This window comes from Crinia signifera, chromosome 1 (assembly GCF_055691185.1).
Source record: "Crinia signifera chromosome 1, ASM5569118v1, whole genome shotgun sequence".
In the NCBI taxonomy this organism is placed as follows: Eukaryota; Metazoa; Chordata; class Amphibia; order Anura; family Myobatrachidae; genus Crinia; species Crinia signifera.
In genome coordinates, this window is record NC_139217.1 from 136,105,973 (window position 1) to 136,112,505 (window position 6,533).

The 6,533-nt window shown below is 45.4% G+C and overlaps 1 pseudogene; it reads right to left on the reverse strand.

The window, feature by feature from the left end:
• Nucleotides 1–5,076: 5,076 nt before the first annotated feature.
• Nucleotides 5,077–5,184, reverse strand: LOC146045422 (U2 spliceosomal RNA; annotated as a pseudogene).
• Nucleotides 5,185–6,533: the final 1,349 nt, after the last annotated feature.

Sequence of the window (6,533 nt, forward strand, 5' to 3'; positions counted from 1 at the left end):
TCTCCTAAAATCTCTCACTTTCTGAAACTCTCACCCTATTACATTTGGCCCACAGTGACTAATTTCATTAATGGATACAAAAATTCACAATATTCAAAACTCATAAATATTTTATTTATTTTTTCAGTTATGGAATGTTTATTTCATGTGTTTCATAAGCTTTGATTATGTATCAATTCCATCCATAATAAGGAAAAATATTTTACTGTAAAAAAATACACAAGTGTAAACAACTAACATTACACATAAACAGGCAGAGGGCTAGATTTACTAAGCAGTGCTTTGCAATCTTAGTTTTAACACAGAAATTTATAATGCCATTAACCCCTTAAGTTTTGGATTTTTCGGTACTTGTTTCCTAGCACGGCACCCATCGCATTGCATACCATAAGGTATACAATGGTATGCGATGCGATACGATGTTAGCCGTTGTTATACAATTTTAAATTGTATACCATCGAATTGTATGCTATTGTATGGCATTTACAATGGTATACGGTTTTAAATTGTATAAGCACCCTAATGGGTGTTTTCAATGTTAAATGTGCCCCCTATAAGATAAATAATTGTATAAGCACCGTAATAGGTGCTTACAATGTTAAAAGCACCCCCACACCATCCGTACTATCAACGGCAACCCGAAGCGTGGAGAGCGCAGCGGTACGCGTCCTCTGACCTTTTCATACCCACACTATCCACGTCGGCGTGGAGTTGATATTATATAGTGTCCGAAGCGTGGCGAGCGTATCAAGCCACCGAGCCCGAAGCGTGGCGAGCCCTGCGAGGGGATGCGGAATACATAGACTTTATAATTGACAGAAGTCAGAATAGGCCCATCCAATCTTACATGAACAAGTCTGTCCAAGGTGCATAATGCATTTGAAAGGTATGCCACCAAGGTGGTATAGGTGGCACTTTTGTACTTGCCCAGCAGTCCTTGAGGCCTCCTGCAGGCTAAAGCTTCACGTATAACAGCCACGTTCAAAGGGGTAAATTAGGTTCATCCCAACCCCGGTGCCAACAGGACTATTGAGGGGACAAGGCTGCTAAAAGAGGCTGGGCAAGGCAAACACAGGAGTCAGACTGGGACACAAAAGGGAGGACCAGACACGCAAGACAAATACAAACGTTAGCACACTACCATGTGCGACTAGCATGGGAATACTGCAGCAGATCGTATACAGGAGCACCACGGCACTTGAGATGGAATTACCAAGTACTTGGTACTGAACCGCAATGGCATTAGAGGTACAGTCCCAGGCAGTGTCTAAATGCAATAGTGTACTGACAGATAATTGACAAGTCCGGATTGCGGGCCAGAGCCGGTACAGGCGGGTAAATACAGATAGTATATAGAGCAGTACCAGACTGTGGTGCAGTTCTGGTTACAGGCAGACAAACGGGTGAAAATACAGGTACATAAACAGAAGCTCTATTGGAGCAAGTATCAACTGGGACAACAAGGACCAAACACAGCATGGGCACATGAAGGGTCAAACAAACTTCGGGAAACAGGATGCAGGTAGGTACAAACTCAGGGCTGGGTAGGATAGAGTATACACACAAGGACTAAGTACAGGCAATAAGCATAAGGGTTAGTCAGGAAAGCATGCATGTGCTCTGCTGCAATGGCTTGAAACTAGCAGTATAACCAGCTCAGAGCTTTGGGCAGGGTGGGTAATATAGGGAGCAATGTCCAATCAGAACAGCTACAATGGACAAGCCCCCTTAATGAGGAAAGTAACTGCAGGTGTTCAACCTGACACAAGGCAGAGTGCTAATTTCTTAATTATATGACAGGTGAAACTGAACACACACCAAATACAAGAGTCAGGCTGCATTTACACAGACCTGCCAGAGGCAGCTCATGACAGCGTTATTTATCCAAGATTGAGTTAAAACAGATTGAGCATAAAACAGTGCCTGTATATATGCAAATTGAGGTATCTGAAGAGGTGGGTACTTATATCATACTTGTGTATAAGTTAGAGGGGTCAGTAAATCCACAGGCAGAAGATGAGCCACCTATTTGAGACCTCTGAAATGCCATGATTTAAATACATTTATAAATTGAATAGAAGGAAAACTGGGGCTACCCCACAGAGGGAGAAAATGGATACTTGCTTAGAGGCTTTCAGAGAGGACCTGGCCAATCTCCATGCCATGCATGTGCAGTTAAGGAGGACATTATCCTGCACCAATTCAGGAAGAGTGTGGGGAGTCAGATGTAATAGATATACTAAATGGATATTAGCAGGGGTTAAAGTGAGGGGGAACGGGGTGGAACTGAGTTCCACCACCTCAAATGGTTTGGTGGAACATTTTAACCTCCACATTGGCCCTGCATAGTAATTCTCACAGTAAGCATTCTAGTTTGCAGGGGGATGGCAAAAACCCTACCGCTGGACCTGTCTCTGCCTAATGGGGAGGAGGGGAGGGGGGTTATTGGGTGGCATAGAAAAATGAGTTCCACCACCTCTGCATGACCACTTTAAGCCCTGGATATTAGGGATAAAGCACTGCCCGTTAGAACAATTAGTAAATGTATTGGTCTCTCTAATCTAGTTTATGGCTATTGTGTAGTTGGCCGCTATGGAAGATGTTCTTAGGCACGGTCAATTAAGTCCCCCCAATTCCCTTTTTTTGATGCATTTTGAACAAAGATACCATTGGCCGTTTGCTAGACCATATAAATTTTGTGAGGTCTTTATTAAATTTGACAATATCTTTTTTAGGCGGGATAATTGGGAGCATATGTTGGACAAAGAGAAATCGGGGAAGGAAATAATTTTATACAGGTAATATCTCCCCATGTAAGACAGAGGTAAATGAGCCCATCTAGCAAAATCAGCAGTTTATCTAGACCAGGCATGTCCAAACTATGGCCCTTCGTTGTGAAAATACACATGCCATCATGCATTGCCACAGTTTTAGCATTCCCTAATAGCAAAACTGTGGCAATGCATGATGGGGCTTGTAGTTTCAACACAGCTGGAGGGCCATAGTTTGGTCATGCCTGCTCTAGTTATAGAGTCATAGTTTAAGAAGTATAGCTGAGAGGGATGCGAGGGAATTTTTATGCCAAAATAAGTAATCCCCTTTCTGGGGCCCATTTAAAATGGAATGAGTTATCCCAGCCTAATTTTGCTTCTGTAAAGAAAGCCAGTGCTTCTGATTTAGTGTCATTTATTTTAGGGATGTGCACCGGCCACTTTTCGGGTTTTGGGTTGTGGGTTCTGATTAGCTTGAGGTTTTGGGTTCTAATGGGTTTTTAGCAAAACACCTCCTAAGTGTTTTGTGTTTGGATTTTTGGAGTTTTGGGTTCTGATTTTTTTGTTAAAAAAGCATAACAACTGCTAAAATCGCAGAATTTTGGTGGTTTTTTGCTTCTACTCTATATTAACCTCAATAACATTTATTTCCACTCATTTCCAGTCTATTCTGAACACCTCACACCTCACAATATTGTTTTTAGGGTAAAAGGTTGCACCAAGGTAGCTGGATTACTATGCACAAGATAGGTAGATACGTCAGCAATACTAGTATATGTGCACCAGCAGGATTTATAATAATTTTAAATGTTATTATTAGGTACTGCTTTGCACTCAGTGGCACACGTCAGTGCACCAGCAGCATGGAATTATTTTTTACAGTCCCACGCAGCACAATTATTATTTTTTTATTAAATTAGATATAGCAGCCTAGTATGTACTAGGTAGGTACATTAGGTAGGCAGTAGCACTGACAGTGGCAACAGTGTGGACTGAGTAACTAAATAATACTGGCAGATTCAGTGCAGGAAGCACCAGTGAACTATATATAATATAATTAATTATTCATATAATATATATTACAGCACAGCACCAGAGGTAGGCCCCAGCACAGAGGAGACAGTAGTGTGAGTTTGAAAAAACTCAGGAGCCCGAGGTGTGCTCCCTACCACCAGTGCTGTGCCTAAACACGTGCAAAGGGGGCCGTGCGTTCGAAGTGGGCTTATCTCCCGAAGGAGACGGGCCCCGTTTTTCCCCTAACCACTCTCAACCATAAGGCCGAAGAGGGGAAAATAGGGAACAGTGGGTCCTCTTCGCCGAAGCTTAGAGAGACCCTCATTCCTCAACCCCCGGAAGGGTTAGGACGGTGGGTCCTCCGCACCCGAAGGTTTGGAGAGACCCTCAGTGGACTTCCCTCCGCCTTGCGGCTCGGGGTCGTCCTCGGGGGGACCGCAGCTCTCCCCAAAAGGCGAGAGCTTTGGCACGTTGGGGAAATGGAAGGCCCATAAGGGTCGACCACACAACCCAAAAAAACGTGACACACTACAGAAAACAGAAAACGTGAAAAAGTGCACGAACGTGGAGAGGAAGAGAAATAAATAATAAAGAGGACCCCAGCCAGAAGGCCGGGGTGGGGGTGTGAAAAATTGTCCTACCCCATCCAAAAGGACAAGGTAAGGACGTGCAGCCTATCCTAGAGGGGAAGTGCGCAGTGCAAGTGCTTACTTGTGCCAGGTGATTTGGGGATCACCCGTGCAGGTTCAGCACCCCTGAATTTCCCCGGGGGCACAGTGCAGCCTCGGACTCCAGGCAGCCAGCCAGTCAGCGTCCGACCAAGTGTTTCTCCGCCTCACCAGCAGGCCCTTTCCGGCCCCCCGGCATGGTAATGGATACTCCACCGGGCTTTTCGATGAGTCTCCCCCGCAGCGGCCGAATAGACCAACCGAAGGAGAAGAAAACACCTACTCAGTCCCGACGTTTTAACTCTCCCAGGGATTGAGTACTGGGCTGGGCTTTTCGCTGTCTCTCTGGCCGAGGGAACTTGGAACCCCCGAACTAGAGAGCAATCTACTCGGTCCCAGCTTTTCCCGTCTTCCTGGGAGTGGATACTAGACCGGGCTTTTCGAGTGACTCTCCCTCGGAGGCTATAGACCCCCGAACAAGAGCCCCATCTACTAGGCCCGATGCTTCTCCCCTCCCTACCAGTAGGAGAGTGTGTTCCCCCCCCTACGGCAGGATGAAGATACTCAGCCAGACCTTACACCCGCTCAGAACATGAGGTACTTCAAGCCTCAGCTCAGTAGCAAGGTGGTTTGGTCCAGCTTTTCTCTATTCTCTGCCAGGGGGGCGGTCCAGACCCAACTGATAAGAACAGATACTACATTTGATCTTAGCCAAAAGGCCGAGAAGCGACAGAGGAGACAGTAGTACTACAAGTACACAGTTAGACTGTCCTCCTTGCTAGGGAGAGCCCACCCTAAGCAGAGAGGAGAACAGAGTACACAGCAGCACTGAGGGAGAAAGCCCCAGCGAATAAAATAATTACAGCACAGCACACCAGAAGTAGACCGCACAGAGGAGACCGTAGTACTACAAGTACACAGTTAGACTACACAGCAGCACTGAGAGACAGCCCCAGCGAATAAAAAATATTGCGTTCAAGGTCAAGCTCAAGTTTAAGCCCCAGCAGCAGCACCAACACACCCTCTACCAACCCACTAATAGACTGGAGTGAAGATGGCGGGCGCAGCAGCCGCTATTTAAAGCCTCGCGAAATCCGGCGCCGGGAGATGACGTTCTGACCATGCGGACGAACCCGAGTCAGGCGGGAATCTCCGAGCGCTGCTCGGAAACGGGTTCGGAATGATGACGTCCATGGGGGCTCGGATCTCTGGAATCTGAGTCTGCACATCTCTAATTTATTTTAACACCCCCCACACACAAACACACACACCTTTTTGAAAGTCTGACTGGAGTGGAAGCAATATTGGGATTGCCTGTTTGGGGTTAGACATGTACAACAAGAGGTATCAGCGAATGCAGATACCTTGAGTTCCATATGTGCCAACTGGACACCCTTCCATCCATTGTTAGCCAGGAAATGTCTAAGAAGTGGGTCTAGAGCTTTATTGAACAATTAAGGGGAGAGTAGGCATCCCTGAGGGGTAACTCTAGATAATTAAAAGCAACTGGTATTTGAATTGTTAATGGTTAGAAATGCAGTGAAAGTGTGATATAACGTTTGAAATACGTGGGTAAAGTCCGAACCATGAAAAAAAAAAAAGAAGGATATTGATGGCGCTTGACTCTTAGGGTGCAGGGCGTGTTGCAGTGATGGTCACGGTGACGTATGGGAAAAAGGATTTTAAACAGTGGATCAGTGACTTGCAATGAGAATGTTACAACCAGGGGAAGGGTTGGAAAAAAGTGAGTGGCGTACCGAACTCACTTAATGATGAGAATGGATACACGTGTAAAGGTATCTTTTAGATGGTCACCCCTTCAGTGAAGATTTTTATATAGTGATCAGGATGCGTACCATACTCACAGGAGAAATGGATTTTAAACTCCTATCTGGGTTTCTTTGGTGCGTCTCCTTAAGGCAATTCAATAGGGGAATCCCTCGTTGTGGTATTGGAAAAATACAGAAAGATAATGTTTGTAAACAATTCTATTAGAACATGAACTGATTATACAGAGGGGACCCGTAAATCGTACCGAAACTCACAAAGAAGTGTGAAATGCCAAGTGTAGAAAGGTTTC